The sequence below is a fragment of the Camelus bactrianus genome, chromosome 2 (genome assembly GCF_048773025.1).
Source record: "Camelus bactrianus isolate YW-2024 breed Bactrian camel chromosome 2, ASM4877302v1, whole genome shotgun sequence".
Classification (NCBI taxonomy): Eukaryota; Metazoa; Chordata; class Mammalia; order Artiodactyla; family Camelidae; genus Camelus; species Camelus bactrianus.
The window spans coordinates 30,099,479-30,118,391 of record NC_133540.1 but is presented as its reverse complement, the minus strand read 5'-3'; positions in this window follow the sequence as shown (position 1 = coordinate 30,118,391).

Sequence of the window (18,913 nt, the reverse complement as noted above, 5' to 3'; positions counted from 1 at the left end):
ATATACGTGGAATATGCTGTTCATTTTTTTTTTTTATAGCAGAGCCGTCTAACTGCTACATATGCATGTTTGTGCCTCTGGGCAGGGATGAGTGGGCAAATGATAAAGAATACGTATTCAGTCAAATTACATTTGAAATGTGATCATCGCTACAAAAGACTGTAATTGTCCTTGTGAGTCTGAAGAGTTAAATTTTTCCTAGCATGATTTCATTTTACAGCCCAAAGAACCAGATTTCTCCCAGAAAAAATGCCACTTATACGGGAAAAAAATAAAAGGAGGCAAGAAAGGGGATTGACAAAAAAGCAGGCTTGAATGCATAATGAATGCTCTGCGACTCATTGATGGACAACCCTTAAAACAAAGCATTGTTGTGTGAAATGTTCTCGAGAAGAGACCTCAAGAGTTTATCAAATGAGTTATTGGAAAAGAATTTTTTTTTTCAAATCTGCCAGAAATGTACCAGGCCATTATTGCATCTTATAAATTATGTATTATTCTTAGATATGTCATAAAGTCCAACACAAATAAAGAGGAAATGCTGACAAGACAGAAACCTCATTGCAAATATAGAGATAGCCTCCTGAAGTCGTGGAAAATATCTTCCAAGAATCCCCATGCCCTGCCCGCCACATTGCACCGCTTGGCATATTTCGCTTCTTTGTATTTGAGGATGTCAGCATTTTCGTTCCCCAGCAAGATCATCCAATCCCATTTTTCTTCACATGACTCGGCTAACAGACCACTAACCCCTTTTGCTGTGTATGTGTGTGTGTGTGTGTGTGTGTGTGTGTGTGTGTGTGTGTGTGTGACAGAGAGAGAGAATTAACTATGAAGGAGTTCAGGTTTTGGGGGCATGAGCCACACATTCTCCTTGCTAGACCTTGTGATAAATCTTTCTCTGTTCAAAAAAAAAAAAAAAAACAGAAAAGTAAAATGTGATACTGAAAAGAAATCCAATTTTAAAACATCTATTAATACGGTCACCTCATTTATAGGCATCTCTGCAAGACCACTCAGGACTGCCTTAGCTACTCCAGAGTGTCACTTCATGAAACAGCCAGGCGTCCCCAGGCTCTCAGCCTTACGAAGCAGGCCAATGAAATAGGATGGAAATACTTTTGTTTTAACGCGGGGAAGACATTAAGTATCTGACCGTAAAATATTTTTCTCCTTAGTCACCTGTCAGGGTCTTACGAGAATGAGTAAGGTTTTAGGAAAAAGCAGAAATGCCAAAGTTGCCTGGTCCCATGAAGACACACCATTGTCTACCTCTTGTTTTATTCTTTGCCCATTACTTATTTCAGATTCTGGAAGCACATTTTGCTCCATTGTGGACTTTCCAATGAGTTGCTGAAACTATCTCCCAGATTCCTTCAGGACAGGCAGACCCTCTGTCTTGTATATCTTAGTGTCCACAGAACTGCACCAAACGTTTCCCAGGTCACAAGGGTTCCATAAACACTCACTGATTTTAATGAGTATGTGTGGGGAGTGGGGTGCATGGACTCCTCCACATCCTGCTGCTGTGTGCTTGGAGAACTCACTCTAGGACACCAAGTGTCACACTCCATCTGACCTTTTCTCTGTCGCTGGTGTACGGGAGGTCACAGCTTTATTCTTTATGTCTGAGAATCAAACTATATAACGTGAGTGTTTGCTACACAACACACCTAAGAAGACAACTTAAGCCTACTGCTAACTCCCAGCCAAGTGGCTCAAAATTTTCATGCTTTCATTTTCTTAATCTTACATCTCAATTAAATGCATATTTAATCTCTTTTTTTTTTCCAGGAACACTCCAATGTACTTTGTAAAGGATTGCACTGGCAATATTCAGATGGTATAAACTAGACTGTTGAATATTTAGGAAAAAGCTGAAAATTTGAGGCACTGTAGTAAAGACTACTGAGTGAATTAAGGTACAGTGAGAAGAGTGGAAAAAAGGTCGAGTTGTCTGTGAAAGATGTGGGAAAAAACAGAATTATTTCAATTTTATACTCTTCTTTTCACCATATTCAAGATCTTAGAAAAACTAGGATTTGGGGTCATTGATTGGGCCAATGATCATACAGTTCATAGACTCATAGACTTTAACATAAATGTGATGCTGACACAAATGTGGGAAGAGTCATGGGCTGGTGGGGAGGAGGCCTTCCTACTAACAGGCGGGGAGGCTCCAAGTATCTGCCTTCTCAACTACAGCTTTTGCTAATGTAAGTGAGGGCTTTGGACAGGATTATTTAGTTTCTCTATCATTCCTTGTATTCTATGGAGTCAATCTTGGATTCTTCTGCCCTCCAGGGCCCCCATAATCAATCACTCCTCAAGGACTCCTGATAATGTCTCCCCATATCTTCTGACCACTTCTCATGGTTCAGACGTTCAGACCCTTTTCAATGCAAAGGCTCCTAGTATGTTTTCCTTCCTTTCATCTTTCATGACTAATTCATCCTGTACATTTAGTCTCCTCTAACCATGACTTAAAATGCATCAGCTCCAGCTCCAGGACCTTCCAAGAGGCCCCATGAGCAGAGAACGCGATTCACCTACCTGAGCCCAGGTCCCTCCTCAGCCTGAGTTGCATCTGGTTTTCATTTGTTCTTTTTTGAGAAGTTAGCTCTTAGCTGACTTCCTATCCCTCCTTTCTAATTAATAGGTCCAAACACATCTTATTTCTTGATTCCAAACATAACCTTTTTTGATGCACTTTTAGGCCCACTTTCTCTCCTTACATCACTACTACACTGCAAGCTCCTTCCCTATGAGGTCTCTATGGCACTGCCATTCCCATTCAATGGTTTCTTGCCATTTATTGCTTCAATTACTTGCATCTTCCTGTTAGCATCTCTGTGGCTTTGGGCTAATGACATCATCTCCTAAATCATCAGCTGTTGTCTGTTAAATATGAACAACAGATATATGCACTCATAGTGGGTTTGGGTTCCCCCAGATAACGTGCACGAAACACTTTGCACTGTTCCTAATAGTGACAGCCATTACTACATAGAAAATATATATATTGCCCTTTTTCTGTTATAATTACAATAAGGTACATGACAAGGAAAAATAAAAGTAACTTAGATGTCTGGATAGAATGCCTGTGTACACAAATATATTGTCCAGTAATGAAGGAATTGACCAAGAGTGTGCGAAATCAGGGAGTGTGAAGAATCTGTGGGCACAGAAAAAGAAAAACAAAACTTGCGAATGCTATCATCCCTCATTATGGAATTGTGAATACTTTCTAGATAGGAATAACGACAATAAAACCATATTGAGAAGAGAAGCTCCAAGACATATGGCAACGCATTTCCCCATGAGGTAAGGGCGGCTGATGGGATCCAAGAGCTCAGGGACCCCACCAACACCACCGACTTTGGAGAGAGGAGGACTGGAAGTGAAGGTGAGCTCTAGGGGAAAGGGGGGTTCCTTTGGCAGCTGTGGGTTGGGTGTATCTGAGGGACACAACAGGGGTATGCCCAGGGTCATGGGCATTTACACATATGAGGAAGCACATGGTGGGCTTTTCCTCCAAGCAGCAGGTGTGCTCTTGAAGAGGTGGTGAACGAGCAATGAGAGTCCACTCCCAGGCCACGCTGGGGCCGTTAGCCACTATGAAAAGGCCACGCTGAGACCATGCTTCTCTTTAGGAGATTGCCTGTTACTCATACAGGAAAACACAGAAAGTAAACGACCATCGGGCCAAGATTTAAACTCAGCTCTGGCTGGCTAAAAAATGCTAAACAACAGATTGAAAGAACAGAAAAGTCATACGGGATTGAGTCAAGTTGTGCATCGAATCCATTTTTTAAAGTTTGAATAATTGCTATACCTGTGGTTGCAAAAGTGGCAATTTTAATTTTGAAAATAAAATGTTTGACATTGTGAGAATTTAAGAATAGAAACTAAAAACTGATTATATGAAAAATAATAAAACCAGGAAGTGGATGGGAAGGCAAGGTGTGGTAATGTTTTTATCTTGCATCCCAGGAAGTCAGTGAATACTGTTTTGTTCTTAATATTGATGAAACATTTGGAAATTAAATATGCTTCCAGATAAACTGTGGGTTATTAAATACACAGAAACTGAATTTATCAAATGCATGAGGAATAATAATGACAACAATGCATAATAAAAACCATGGAACCTGGCCAAGGCTGAAATTAAAAGCAAATTTACATTGTGAAATACTATGATTAAAACAAGGGGTAATGAAGATGTGCAATAAAGAAAATAAAATCTTTCAAAAGAAAGGAGAAATAGAAGGGATTACTAAAATTATATACAGAAGTGAATAAGTAAAAGCAAAAAATGGTAAGAATCTATAAATAGTAGAAAATACTTCTATCATGTGTCTCAGAACTGTCTTACAGATCTTAATAATATATGGAATTATGTTTGAGATTGCCTGGTTTAAAATATTGGCTCTGTGGACATCTCAAAATTAATTTAAGAGATCCTGTGGGGCAACTCAAAGCAGTAAGTTTCCATATTTCAATATAGTGAAAACTGAAGACGAAATTTCACCTAAGCTTGAGAAAAGATTAAGATGGTCTGCTGTCAAATACAGGTGATGAGGAATACATGAACTTCACTTCGGGAGCCCACGGGAGTAACTAAAAGAGAAGGTCATAATCCTACAAATGCCTGGAGCGGCGGCATGGTGAGTAACTCACAGCCTACAAAATAGGAGAGATGATGTGTGTCTTAACATATAAGAGAAAGAAACTGGCATTTCAGTATAAATATGCAATCAACAATCAGCATCAAGAACTATGAAGGATGTGAGACTTTATCCTGCTTTCAAACTAACAAGTTTGCCTACTGCAAATACACCGATGCTGGCAGAAGACACAAAGCCCACGAGTCAGAGACAAAAGACTTTATGACCGTCATGTTTGTATCAGTTCTTTCACCCCAAGTCGTGGAGGGTGCCGTGGGGTAGCCCAGGTAGACACTGTGTACATGGTGGATTTGCATCACAGCTGAGGAACCTGTGGAACCCTAAGCAAGAACCCAAATCTTTATAATGCACAGCACGCAAATCTGTCCGACCTTCGTGCCAGAGCGAGATACTATCTTCATTATGCTAGGCAGTAAACACATCTGCCCTCTGCTCCAGAGAAGGACGTTATCTCTATCTTTTAAGGCTGTTTGCTCTCCAACATCCTTGAAATGATAGTCCAAGACAAAGACCATCCGTGCCTTTCTAGTCCCAACATGTACAGAAACGAGGGAGACCCAAGGGCAATTGTCTCTGAACACACACGCATGCTCTAAATTGCAGGTGTTGACTTATAACTGCTCTGCCTCTTAGACTTACACTGTGTGTAGCAGGCGACAAAGTAAATAGGAGCCAGGATTTATCTAACAAAGTTGAATGGTTCTTCCAAGCAACTCAGGAGAGTCCAGCCAAAAAATCCAAGGGTCAATTATTTGAAATCATTTTTAAGGAAAAAACAATAGCTGGACAACCTGTATGAAAAATTCTGAAATACAGAAAATTAGAAATTAGGAAAGGTAAAAAACAGATAAAATCTTCACAAAAGATGAAAAGAAAAACGATGTTGATGCAATAGATGATTTTCTAAGAAAACACAAGTGATCTAATTTTTTGGCACTTAACTCCTTAATCATTCTGGAATAACCTTTTATATAAAATATGATAGAGATATTGATGTTTTAAAAACTATTGCTTTATCAAGTGTCTGTAATAGCTGATATCTCAAATATCACCTATTATATAATTCATCTTTAATTTATTGATTTAAATAGAGAAAACCCTAAAGTAAGAAAATAGCGTATCATTAGAGATGGTAAAAAAAATGGTCAGTAGATTTGATTTGCTATTTTATTACCATTCACTCTGTGGTAGGAGGTAGTGTGGGGCGCCTATTAAAAGTCCAGACCTCACTGCTGGGTAAGAAATCTGGTCACCAGGATTTGAATGACTTGGATCATGTTACTTTACTTCTGAACATTTTTGTACCCGAGTTTCACCCACTATAAAACGAAGATAATAACTGTATGCACCTCTTACTAGCATTAAATGAGTTAATAACTAGATTTAAATGAGTTAATAAAAGGATTTAAAGGATTAAAATAGTGTCTGGGACAAAGCAAACACTCAATAGTGTTAACTATTACTTTTTTTTTTTTTTTACCTTTTTTTATTTAGCACACCAAAACATAGCAAATAAATATAGATGACGAAAAGGGTAACATATCCAAGAGGCAGAGTATATGGCTTTAATTTATGAGAAGCTTACAAATCTTTAAGAAAAAACAAAGACCCTAATGGAAAATTTGCTTACAGACATAAGCAGATAATACACATATACAACTATTCAGCAGAAGATAAAGTATTAAAATATTTAATATGACTAACGCTAAAAAATGAAAATAGAAACAACCAGGTTTTTTTTCTCTATCATATTGCCAAGATTAAAATAGGTACCAAAAACGTGTATGAAAACCCTCAAATACACATTACCAAAAGAATAAGCATAGAGCATGTTAACTTCCTGGAGGAAATATGTCAATATGGATCAAATCCTAAACCTTTAAAGAAGGAATCCAACCACTCTAAATTTATTCCCATGATAAAATCAAATATGTCTGTGTTACATGTACATGTTTATCAGAGTGTTATTTATAACAGGAAAACATTAAAAATGACCTGAATGTCCAACAGTAGAGTACTGAGTATTATAGCACATCTACAGGGTACCAGGTGCTGGGCGGGGACTGGGGGGAGGTGAGAAATGTGCTCAGGGTACATGATTTAAGGAACCACTGACTGTCAGGGTTGTGCCAGTGCCGACACTGCTCTCGCAGGTCTCCAAGAGTGAGAACCTCCTTAAATTCTGCTACCAAGGCATATCTTCTGCCTTGACCTAAGCCGGAGTCTAAAAATGGGGGTCATTTAAAGTTATGCTATTAAAAATCATCTAATAATTTAAGTTCATATTTTTATATAGTCCTAATTCAAAATCCAGGCTAGATAATATTTGCAGAAATATCATACTAGGATAACCATAGTCTAACCCTCATCCTATTAATTATTTTACATTTAATTTCTTAATTTTTTTTTTTTTTTTTTTTTTTTGCTATTTTGTATAGTGTTTGGATGATCCTTCTCCTTATAGCTAACTCTTTCTGTACGTTGGAGGTTATTTATTTTTGTTTGTTATTTAGGATTGGGATTATTGGACAAAGAATGTGAATATTTTTAAGGCCTTTGAAAAAGTTGATTACTTTCCAGAAAGACTCCCACATCCTTACACCCTCAAGTGGGCAAAGCAATTCTCTAAGACATCCAGACATGTCATATCTTCTACTGAAGCTCAAAGACATGATAAATTTGAATTATTTCCCCAACTCACCAATTATAGAACCTTTCACGAAGGTGAAGACTTGGCTGTACACATTTTTGGTTTTCCTTATGTACTTTGCATGTGTACCCCAGTTCTGAAGCCTGCTAGGCATTCACTGGTTGAGAATTCCTCAGATATATTTTTTCCACCACAATTTTATAGACTTCTCAAACCTATGAGTTCTTTTTTCTTTCTTTCTTTTTGACTCTCCTGCTAGCAGCAGTATAAATGGAGGCTGGCCAGAAGTTAAGGGAAGACTAAGAATCCAGCTGGTTCCAGCAGCTCCTGTGATTCCACACAAGTCACAGTGAGGGGGTTGCTGAGAAACGGCAAGTTAACATAGAAGGGCTCCTGGAAGAACTCCTCCTCCCTCCACAGAATGCTGTTCTTTTTTTTTTTTTTTTTTTCTCTATTTTATTTCTCATTTTTTTTTAATTGAAATACCATCAGTTACAAAGTGTCAATTTCTGGTGTAGAGCACAGTGTCCCAATCATGTATATAAATGCATATATTCGTTTTCATATTCTTTTTCATTAAAGGTTATTTCAAGATATTGAACATGGTTCCCTGTGCTATACAGCAGGAATTTTTTTAAATCTATTTTTATACATAGTGGCTAACATTTGTCAATCTCAAACTCCCAAATGTATCCTTTCCCTCCCCTTTCCCCTAGTAACCACAAGATTGTTTACTGTGTCTGAGGGTCTGTTTCTGTTTTGTAGATGAGTTCATAGTGTCCTTTTTTTTTTCTTGCCATGATGGCGGGACTGCATGCAAAGTTGACTGCACAGGTGGCTGTTGAGAATTTACTAAATTACAATTAGAGCAACAGGATATTAAAACCCACTTGCAGAATGACAGAAAAGAAATAGTTCCAACTCATATCCATTGTCAAGGTGTATTAGAAAAGGGGGCATCTCTCTGAAATGTTTTCATGAGATCGACCTCTGTGTCCAAGCCGCCATGTTTGCACCCTCAAGTCACACCTAAATGGACCAGGAGATCCTCTCTTACTCATTTTATTTTCCTGCCTAGTTTACTGGGAATTTCCGCCTAGCTGGTCACATTAGTGATTCAAGTCTGCTGTTTCGGGCAAGTGAGAACACAGAATCCATAGTGTCACAGCCAAAGTTTCCTTAGTCACAAGGACAAGGCTGAGAACCCACATGAAGTACCTTGGAGGTTTCTGTGGGTGATGACTTGGCAGCAGATGGCAATAAGCCCTGCAAGAATGTGCAGTCAGGGGCAAAATGACACCCAAAAGAAATGGGATCGTATTGTCTTCTCAAATTCCTAGAGAGGAGAATTTGGTTTTGGGTTTTTATTTTCTTTATTTTATTGAAGTATAGTTCATTTACAATGTTCTTGGTGTACAGCAAAGTGATTCAGTTTTTATATATATATAATATTATACATAATATTTTACATGTATAAATTATATATATCTATATATTCTTTTTCTTACTTTTTTCCATTATGGTTTATTACAGGATATTGAATATAACTTCCCTATGCTATTTGGTAGGACCTCGTTGCTCATCTAGAGAATTTGTTACTGAGGTTTTGACATTTGTTTTATTTCTCTTTTCCTTTCTCTACCTTTTTTTCTATCTCACTCTTATATGTATGTGTTCAGAAGGGAACTTGCAATTAATCCAAGAAATCTGCTTGTGCTTTAAAAAACAGGAGGGCACCAACCTTATTCTATAAGGAATGCTAATTAGTGGGCATATTTGTAATGAGACTAAGGTTTTATTGGTGAACACTGTGAAATTAAAAAAAAAAAAAAAATCCCGACCTCTCTTTGAGCAATTGACCCCGAGATAGTTCTCCCTGTCAAGTAACATGAAATTATATTTATGGTTATCAGTTTTGAAATTTAAGCTACCAGCTATGAACATTTTAGAAGGTTCATTCCTTCTGTCAGCAAATATGATAATGAAATTAATGATACAGACTTTTTTTAATTAAAAAAAATCTTTATTTCAAACACAATTATGATACAGACTTTAAAAATCTAAAAACGATTACTGACAACAGAAAGAAAAGGAAGCAATCTTAAGCATTTGGGTTCCTGAACATCTGAGAGGTCAGGCTTTCGTGGCACCTGCTGTCCCGGCCGTGGTGACCACAGTCTGACTATGTGATGACAGACTCATCGGAACTGTACACCGCCAGCCATTCTGTGCTTTGGTCTCCTGTCCTCAGGGGCCCGTCCCAGGTCCAGTTGACCCTCGTGGCTGTAGTGTGGGCTCTGAGCCTGTGTTATGAACGGCACGCCTGGCCCATCTATCGGCTGGATGCTGGAGGCCACCTCTACTTGTCAGAAGTCAGCAGGTAGCTACGTGTAGAAAATGACTGAACCCATCCGTGAAAAGGAGGGTATTCTCCGCATTTACTTTGTTCAGCGCAGTTCTGAGCCTCCTATTTCCTGCATTGTGTCAACTGCAGCTTTCCCTTCCTTCCAGCCAGGGATAAAGTCTGGTAGTCAGAGATCTCCTGACAAACATAAAATGCAATGAGAGGAAAGAGTCCGAAGTCTTGATTCTGAGTTCTCCTTGAGGATGTGAGCACATTTATGCAATCTGGACCTGCATATTCATCTAATGAATTCAGTTTGGAAATTTGGCTTCCATCGCTACTTCCTAAAAGAGACGGAGTGCCAAGAGGGTGGCAGCTGAGAGGGGAGGGACAGAAGGCTAGGGAGTGGGCGAGACTAATTGGTCTTGTCACATAACACAGATTAGATTACGTCTGCCGAAAACGGGGAGGGGGCAGGGGGCCCTGAATCACTGTTTATACCAGGAAGACAGAAAACCAAGCAACCTCGTGGAACCAGATGCAAAGATAGAAGCACAAGCCTCTTGACAAGAAAACAGGAAAAACTAAATGTAAGACAATTTAAAAAAGAAAGAGACATTTTGCTCTGCAGCCAGATAAGGGAATTGAGCACCGGAACAGCAAAGTACAATCTGATCAGAGTTACGATCATTTCTGAGCATTCACTAAGGCCAGAGCAGGATCTTACCTTGCTAAGCAAGTCCATAGATTTCTTTTTAAATGGGCAAAGGATGGGTGGCATTGTGGGGAGTGTTCTAACTACAAAGAAAAAATCAACTTTTCAAGAAATCAGGAGTAAAATGTTTATTACAAACAAGTAACATGATTAACTGTTAATAATTCTTATCTGTCAAAGAGGAGAGCATCTTAGAATTGCTGAGATAGAATTACTATTACAAGTTACCACATGCTCTACACTGTAAAACTGCGTTTTAAAACAATACTCTGCAAACCAAACTTCCGGAGCCCAGGCTGATCGTCCTCTCATTTATTCGTATTACTGAGCTGACTACTGCGTGTTGGCTTAGTGAACAAGACTCTGAAAAGAAGAAAACCAATGTATTCCTCCTCTTCCCTTTCTTCCTACCTAATTGTCCTCCTGCTCCATTCCTTCCCCTGGGTCCTTCTGTCTGTCTTCTTTTTCTGAGGTACTTGGTCCCCTTCTAGCAAATTCCAATAATTTTCCTAAGAAAACACAAGGAAGGCATAGAAAGTGCTGATGTGTGACTCAGATTCCTGTAGAGCGGGGTCGGTTCTCTAACATTACCTTTTCCCTAGACTCTGGAATGCGAATGAAACAGAAATTTCCCACAGGTCTTTCTCTGTTGCCTCTGGCTGTGGACCAGCGTTAAATCAGCCTCCTTGGGTTTGTCTTCCACACGACATCGGATATCACAAACACCCTCCTTATGAAACCCAGCTGTGAGCTAACTAATGGTACCAAAATAGATTTTTCTCTCCTTTATACTGTTATAACTTCCTGTAAATAGCGGAGCCTACTCGGCCCCATTAAGCAAATAATCTGAGGATTTTTGCAGCAGGAACTTTTTATTTAATGGTGGACCTGGTGTGGCATTTGCACTGTGTCAAATAACTTAAGGCTTTTCCTTTATTTTTTTTTTTTAAGACTTCTAAGGGTTTTCTCTACTTAGTAATTCTTTTCAATCTTTTCTTTTTCTTTTTTTCCATTCTCGGTTGGTAGATACTCATTTGCTGTTAAATTGTAATTAGTGATATTCATAGAAAGAATAACATTGAGTTTGGGACTGTAGTTGTCACATTTAAGTTCTCCACAGAAGTTTCTAGAAGGATGAACGCCAAGGTTGCACAACGCCTGTGAAGGGAAAGTAGCACCAACTATTGAATAGCACCAACTATTTTTTTTTAACAACAACAACAACAACAACAAAAAATTTATTTTCAGAAATGGCTTACCTGTGAGCCCAAACTAGAACATTTCTTTCTGAAGGGATGTTGGCCAGGGATCCCTAGCAAGGAAGATTATTACGCTTGGTTTTAGAAATGTTAGAAGGTGACTCAAGCCCCTAACTTTCCATTTGCAGGATCAGAGATGCCGAAAGGAAGGAACAGGAGAGAGCATGCAGAGGAAGAGACCTGGAGGGTGACAGAGAAAGGTCTTTGGGTGGCTATAAAATCATGATGAAGGGAGTCAGTTACAAGAACCAGATCATTTTGAAATAAAAAACGTGTTTCTGGGCTTCCAGTTACAGAAAAGTCCTGGGCGTGTTAATTCAAAAATAGTCCTCTTGATTATTTTTTTTTTTTTTTTTTTTTTTTTGGTGGTAAATTATTGGAATTATTTTTTTGCAGACACGGTTGCGGGACATTGATTTTAAAGGCATCAGAGTTTTCTCAGAGATCTGAGCTCAGGAGATGTTAATCTTCCCTTCCTTGTGGCCTGTTTGGTATCTACTAAATTGGGGGCAGTATTGTAATCCATTGCTCTGATAGTCCCAGCTGACTGCAGCATGAACAAAACTGCCCGCCTATGATCTGTGTGGCCCCTTGGTCTACAGAGCTAACCAGAAGTCGTCCTGGCCAGGAATCACGTGGTGTTGTTTGTTTTATTTTCCCTTCTATTTCATACTCTAAAATGACATCTTTAGATTCCATTAAAACAAACAAAAAACAGGCTGCGTCTTTGGGATTTACCTACAGTGATGATTGCTACTGATATTATTGATCACTTATAGTTATGATAGTGAGGTTATCTATCCATCTATCTGTCTATCAATTCATTTAATTCTCATAACAACTTTTATGAAGGCAGGAAATATTATCATCTCTATATCACAGTGAGAAAACTTACATTCAAGGGTTGAAAAATTCCCAGGGTCATAAAACAAGTAAGAGACAGAACCAAGATTTGAGCCCTTGTCATTTTGACTCTAAAGTCATACAACTCTCTTGGCCATCCTGCTATTTTAATTGATTTCATGCTATTACATTGTCATCACTTATGTCTAACAAGGAAAAGAGGCAGAAATTATAAAAAATGTTGGGATGGAATGAGTTATTCTTCATTTTACTAGCATTCAATGGCCATGTTCCCATTTCTGGTCACTTGTTGATGAATGGATTCTGACCCAGGTAATGAAATCAGATGAGGTACCAATGGGGTCATAGGATTTTGCTTCGGTGCTTTTGTGCTAGCATTTACGTGATTCTCAGAGAAAATGTTATCAGTGCTCTGAGGTCATACTTCACAGCTGCATTTTGGACCACTCAGCTCCTGTTGTTATTTGTCTGAAGAGAGAGAACTTTAGTCTTGGTAAAACTCAAAGCTACGAATGTTTCTCAAAGCAACAACCTAAATGTTAAATCTCACAGCTTCCAAATCATCCTGTGGTGAGGCTACGTTGTATATATTTTTTCACACTGAATTTGTCTGTCTCATTCCTTACCAGATGAGTTAAGGCAACTTATAGAAAGACAGAATAGCAAGCATTATACTATGAAGGAAAAAGAGCAAATAAGATATAAGGAAAAGAGTAAAAAGGAAAAGAGAAGTTGCCTAGATGACAGGATTAACTCAAAATTTTCTAATATTTTTTGGAGGGTAGGAAAAATGTTAGATATGGCTCCTGCTTTTATAATCCCTTATACCACTGGAATTCACATTAACAGGGGACTTTTTATAAAATAAATATTCATTGTAAGAATAAAAATAAGTCAATTTAAAATATGAAGGTACATATTTTTGATTAATTCTCTTGGAGTATCAATAATAAAACCCACTAGATAAATGGCTGAACATTATGAAAGGAGAAATATAGTCGTCTGTATAATAGTGCCAATGAGATGATGAGTATAATTTGACAAACTAAAAAATAGAAGCAATTTATATCATTCTCATGTCTCAAAATCTGCCAATGTTTAGCTCTGTCTCTGGAAACATAGGGTACAAACAGAACGTATAATGATGCTGGGAATTCTTGAGGAAGTCATGGGATGAAAACATTGAAGAAATGTCATATCACTTGTTTTCTTTACAATATTGACCAAAGTTTTGTTTCCTCTTGGAGCAATAGACCACACAATCAAACTGCACAGTTATCCAGAAAAGGATTGAAGTCTGAAAATGTCTTTGTCTAGAACCAGAGACCTCAGCTGGCCATGACAGACAACACCAAATTCATTTAGAGAGAGCGTCCTTCAGCTCTCTGTGTTTCCTACAGCTTTTTTTCTTTTTAACAGAATATTACTCAACATTGAATTTTCATCAGTCTGGATTCTAGTTGGCATTTTTGTAAACTTTGAACCATTAAATAAATCATAGTCCCACCACATCTAGACCCCAACAGTACAACAAAATGGTTTCTAGACTTCCTATGCATTATTTTTTACATTTAACCACAAAAAAACAAAATTCAAGACAATTTTCTGTTTATATCACTTTGTAACATTTCTGAAACTAAAATGTGCATTAACTTGTTTCTGATTTGGACTATGGATATTTTCTACAAGGAAATGCTATTATCTTATGGTTGAGAAGATACGACAGTCCAGGAAAAATCCAGGACACATAGATTTACTAGAGTCTGTGGGATTAGATAAATCAATTAGTTGAAAAAATTTAACTCAGTGATTTTGCTGCTCGATGGATCTGATAAACTCATCTCCTGATTTTGAAAAGACTGATTTCAAATTGTGTGTAATTTTACTTCATGTCCACTTCTCTTTAAGAACTGTCATATTTGTTCCCTATAAAGTAAGTGGAAATGCAACATGTCTATTGGGAAATGTCCCTCAAGTTCTGAAACAAAGACTTTTTTATTCATGATGTGGGCTAATGCTCTGTCTGTTCTAGGCAAATATATCAGCAAACTAGATGTCCTTTCTGGACGGCATCTGCAGATAATGCAAAAATGCTAGAGCAGGCATACATATCTGTGACCTGACTTGCATATATAGCATCATTTCTTGGTCACAAATAAAGAAAGGGAATGTTTAACTGGAATAAGGACTCTAAGAAAGCATTAAAAATGTTTTCTGATGAGGTAGGCTTTCATGCAGAAAAAATGCTAGATTTGATCTGTTTCCCAGTAAATAAATTCAGGATCAACAAGAGGCTCTTAGGGAGAGACTTCATCAACTCTCCACAAAACCTGCTGTACATTCACAGCTTCGTGAGGGTCGGACCAACACCTGTTCTTTTTTAGCACGTACCCAAGCATCTAGCAGGAAGCCTGGAAAAGTAATATTTATCCTATCAGTAATAGTTCCACGAATGGAATGAGGAGTTTGGAAGGAGAAGGGAAGGACTTCCCATTTCTCTGGAGGATTTCTCTCAGAAAGTATGCTTCCATTCAGAGATGGGAGGTCCGGCAGAAAGCTGCCTCGTGGGGAATCTCAAGATGACCATAAAGATCTATACCTCGCGGTTTAGCTCATCTAGTTCAAAGGCTGTCAAACTTTTTCTGCACGGGTCAGATTATAAATATTTTCGGTACTGAAGGCCAGTCTTCCTCACAACTATTCCACTTGCCTATTATAATATAAAAGCAACCACAGATAATAAAAGACCAAATTGGTACGGCTGGATTTGGCTTATGGGCAGACTGTAGTTTGCTAACTCATGATTTGGTTACATATTACTTTCTCCCTACTTTCTTTATTTACCAGTGCACTTTTTAAAAATTAATTTATTTTGCATCTAATTTTGTGGCAAAGTATACATAACAAAAATTTGCTCTTTAAAACCATTTTTAAGGGTACAGTTCAGCAACATTAAATATATTATTATTTTTGTGTGACCATCGTCACCATTCATCTCCAGAACTTTTTCATCATCCCATACGGAAACACTATACAAATTCAACAATAACTCCCCATTCTCTCCTCCCTCCAGGCCCTGGTAACCACTGTTTTACTTTCTGTCTTTATGGATTTGACCACTAAGTGTACTTCCTATAAGTGGAATCATATAATATGTGTCTTTTTGTGTCTAGCTTATTTCACTAAGTATGTCTTCAAATTTCATTCATGTTGTAGCCTACATGAGCATTTCATCTTTCTTCATAGGATTAATTTTTTAGAGTTTTAGCTTCACAGCAAAACTGAGAGGAAATACAAAGATTTCCCATATCCCCCCACCCCCATTATCAACATCCCCAAAGTGGTCCATTTGCTCCAATCGATGTACCTAGATTTATGCATCCAAATTCCACAGTTACATTAGGCTTCCTCTTAATGTTATACATCCTATGATGATTTAGGGACATGCAATGAGGAATTAGAAGCTTCCTTACAAACTGGAAGAGATGAGGCCCCAAGAGAGTGGCGCAAGCACCTGTTGCCTTTTCCCTCTTTCTCTTTTCCTACTGCATCTAGGCTCAGGAAATGATCACAATTGCAAGTAGTGCATGACAGACCGGTAAAATAAAGCCCCAGCTTTCTGGCTCTACTGAAAAAAGGAGCCTCAGGGAAACCAAAAGAGCTCTAGGGATGTCACAAAGAGGAAAAAGTTGGGAGAATAACTGGAAAAAATAGTTTGTTAACTGCTGGGAACTCTCTCAATGTGCACATGCATAGCTTTGACACAAAATAGCATATGATAGACTTTGGGAACTGAACTATAAGATCACCACCCAGAACTAAGAATGGCCACAGTTTGGAACACATGCATGAAACAGATCTGAATAATATTGCAAAGGTATTGATAAAGGAAGTGACATTGAGACCATAACTCCCATAAGGCTTGTTAGAACTTGCAACCTGAAACAAACAAGGTCAATTGTCTGCTAAAACTAAAATATCACCATTCTCCAGAAGAGTTAAGTAAGACTCAGAGGAATCTAGCATAATGTTCAAAGTGCCCAGGATACAATCCAAAATAGCATGACCTACGGTAAACAAGGAAGATGTCAATTTGTGAGAAAAGGCAACAAAGAGTTACTAAGACTGAGATGACGTAGATGTTGGGATTGCCTAGCAAAGACTTTAAAGCAACTATTAAAACAATTCTCTAACAAGTAAGGTCAAACATTATTAAAATGAATGGAAGGGGATAAGCCTCACCAAAGACATAAAAGAAGCAAATAACAACCAGAGAATTTTAGAACTGGAAAATAAATAATCAAGTTTGAAGCATACTACAGGACTCAGTAACAGAATGGAAATGACAAAACAAGGAGTGAATTTGAAGATAGAGTAATAAAAGTTACCTGATCTGAATGATAAAGAAGAAAAATATTTTAAAAATTAATGACCAGAATCTCAGGTATTTGTGGTACAATACCAAAAGCTTTAAAATCCATATCATTGGAGACACAAAAGGAGAGGGAAAAGAACATTATTCTGGGAAATAGTTGAAGAAATAATAGCTGAAAACTCCCCAAATTTGGAAAAAGACATATACCTACAGATTTAAGAAGTGTGGCAAACCCTAAACAAAATAAACTCAAAGAAATCCACACACAGACATATCATAATTAAGCTCTTCAAAACTAAATGCAAAGAAAAAAATCTTGAAAGAAACCAGAAAAAAAACTGCAGTATTTATAAGGCAAATAAGATTTGAATGACCATATTTCTGATAAGAAAAAAATGGAGACTGAAAGGAAGTAGAACAAGAATTTTAAAGTGCTGGCAGAAAAAAAAAAAAACCCCAGAATTCTATACCAAGCAAAAATAGCATCCATAAATGAAAGAAATACAGACATTAACAGATGAAGGAAAACTAAAATAATTCACTGTCAACAGGCCAGGACTAAAGGAATTGTTAAAGGAAGTTCATCAGAGAGAAGAAAGGAAATGAGAGGGAAACTTGGATGGTAAGGAGTGAAGGAATCACAATAAAATGTAAATAATTGGGTAGGTAGATTGTTCTTCTCTTGAGTTCTTTAAACTACGCTTGAGAGCAGAAAGCAAAAATTACAACATTATCTGATATGTCTTTCAGTGTATGCAGATATAATACATAAGACTTTTATATCTTAAGGTGGGGGGGTAGAGTAAAGAGCCCTAAGGGTGGTAAGTTTCTACACTCTACCTGAAGTGGTAAACTACTGATTTTAAGTTGACAGAGAAAACTTAAGTGTGTACATTATAATCTCTAGAGCAACCACTAAAATCCCATACCAAAAAAAAAAAAAAAAGATTAAAAAATGCAATAGATAAAGTAAAATAGAATACTAAAAATATTGGTGAAAGAACTCAAAAGAAGGCAGAAATGGAGACAAAGAAGAACAAATAATAGAGGAAACAAATATAAATCAGATAATAAAATGGTAGACCCAATTCCAAACATATCAAGAATTACATCCAATAAAAATGGCCTTAAAAAGCCAACTAAAAGAGATTAGAATTTATTTAAAAAAAAAAAAGAAAAGAAAAAAGTGGTCCAACTTTATTCTTTATATCCTTATCCAAGTTTATAAAACTTATACAGATTGGCTAAAAGTAAAAGGATAGGAAAAGATATCCCACACGTGTATTAATGTAAAGAGAGTTGGAATGGCTTCAGTGATACCACACAAAATAGTCTTCAGAGAAAATCAAATTATCAAGAACAAAAAGAAAAATTACACAATGGTGAAGTAAATTTACCGAGACCACGTAACAATTCTTAATATTTATGCATCAAAACAGAGCTTCAAAACTCATGAAACAAGTGACAGAACTGAAAGGAGGACCAGATAAAGTAAAAATTATAGTTTGAGATTTTTAACACTCTTGTCTCAGTAACTGTTAGAACCAGGTGACAGACAATCAGCCAGGATGCAGAAAAACTGAAAAGTACAATCAACCAACTGGATCTATTTGATTTTTACTAAACCTACAGACAACATCAGAATACACATTTTTTTCAAGTGAACTTGGAACACTGACCAAGACAGACCATATGTCCTGGGTGATAAAACAAATATTAACAAATAGAAAATAATTAAAACCATTTAGAGTTTGTTCTCTGACCAAAATGGAATTAGATTGGAAAAAGGTAACAGAAAGCTAATAGAAAAACCTAAAAAAATTGGATATTCAATATTTTCCTAAATAATTCATGAGTCAAAGGGGAATTCTCAAGGGAAAAAAAGAAAATATTTGAAGATATAAAAATTTGTGAGAGACAGCCTAAATAGTGCTTAGCTGTACGATTTTAGCATTCAGTGCTTACACTTAAAAAGAAGAAAGACGTAAAGTTAATAACAGACTTCTACCTTAAGGAAA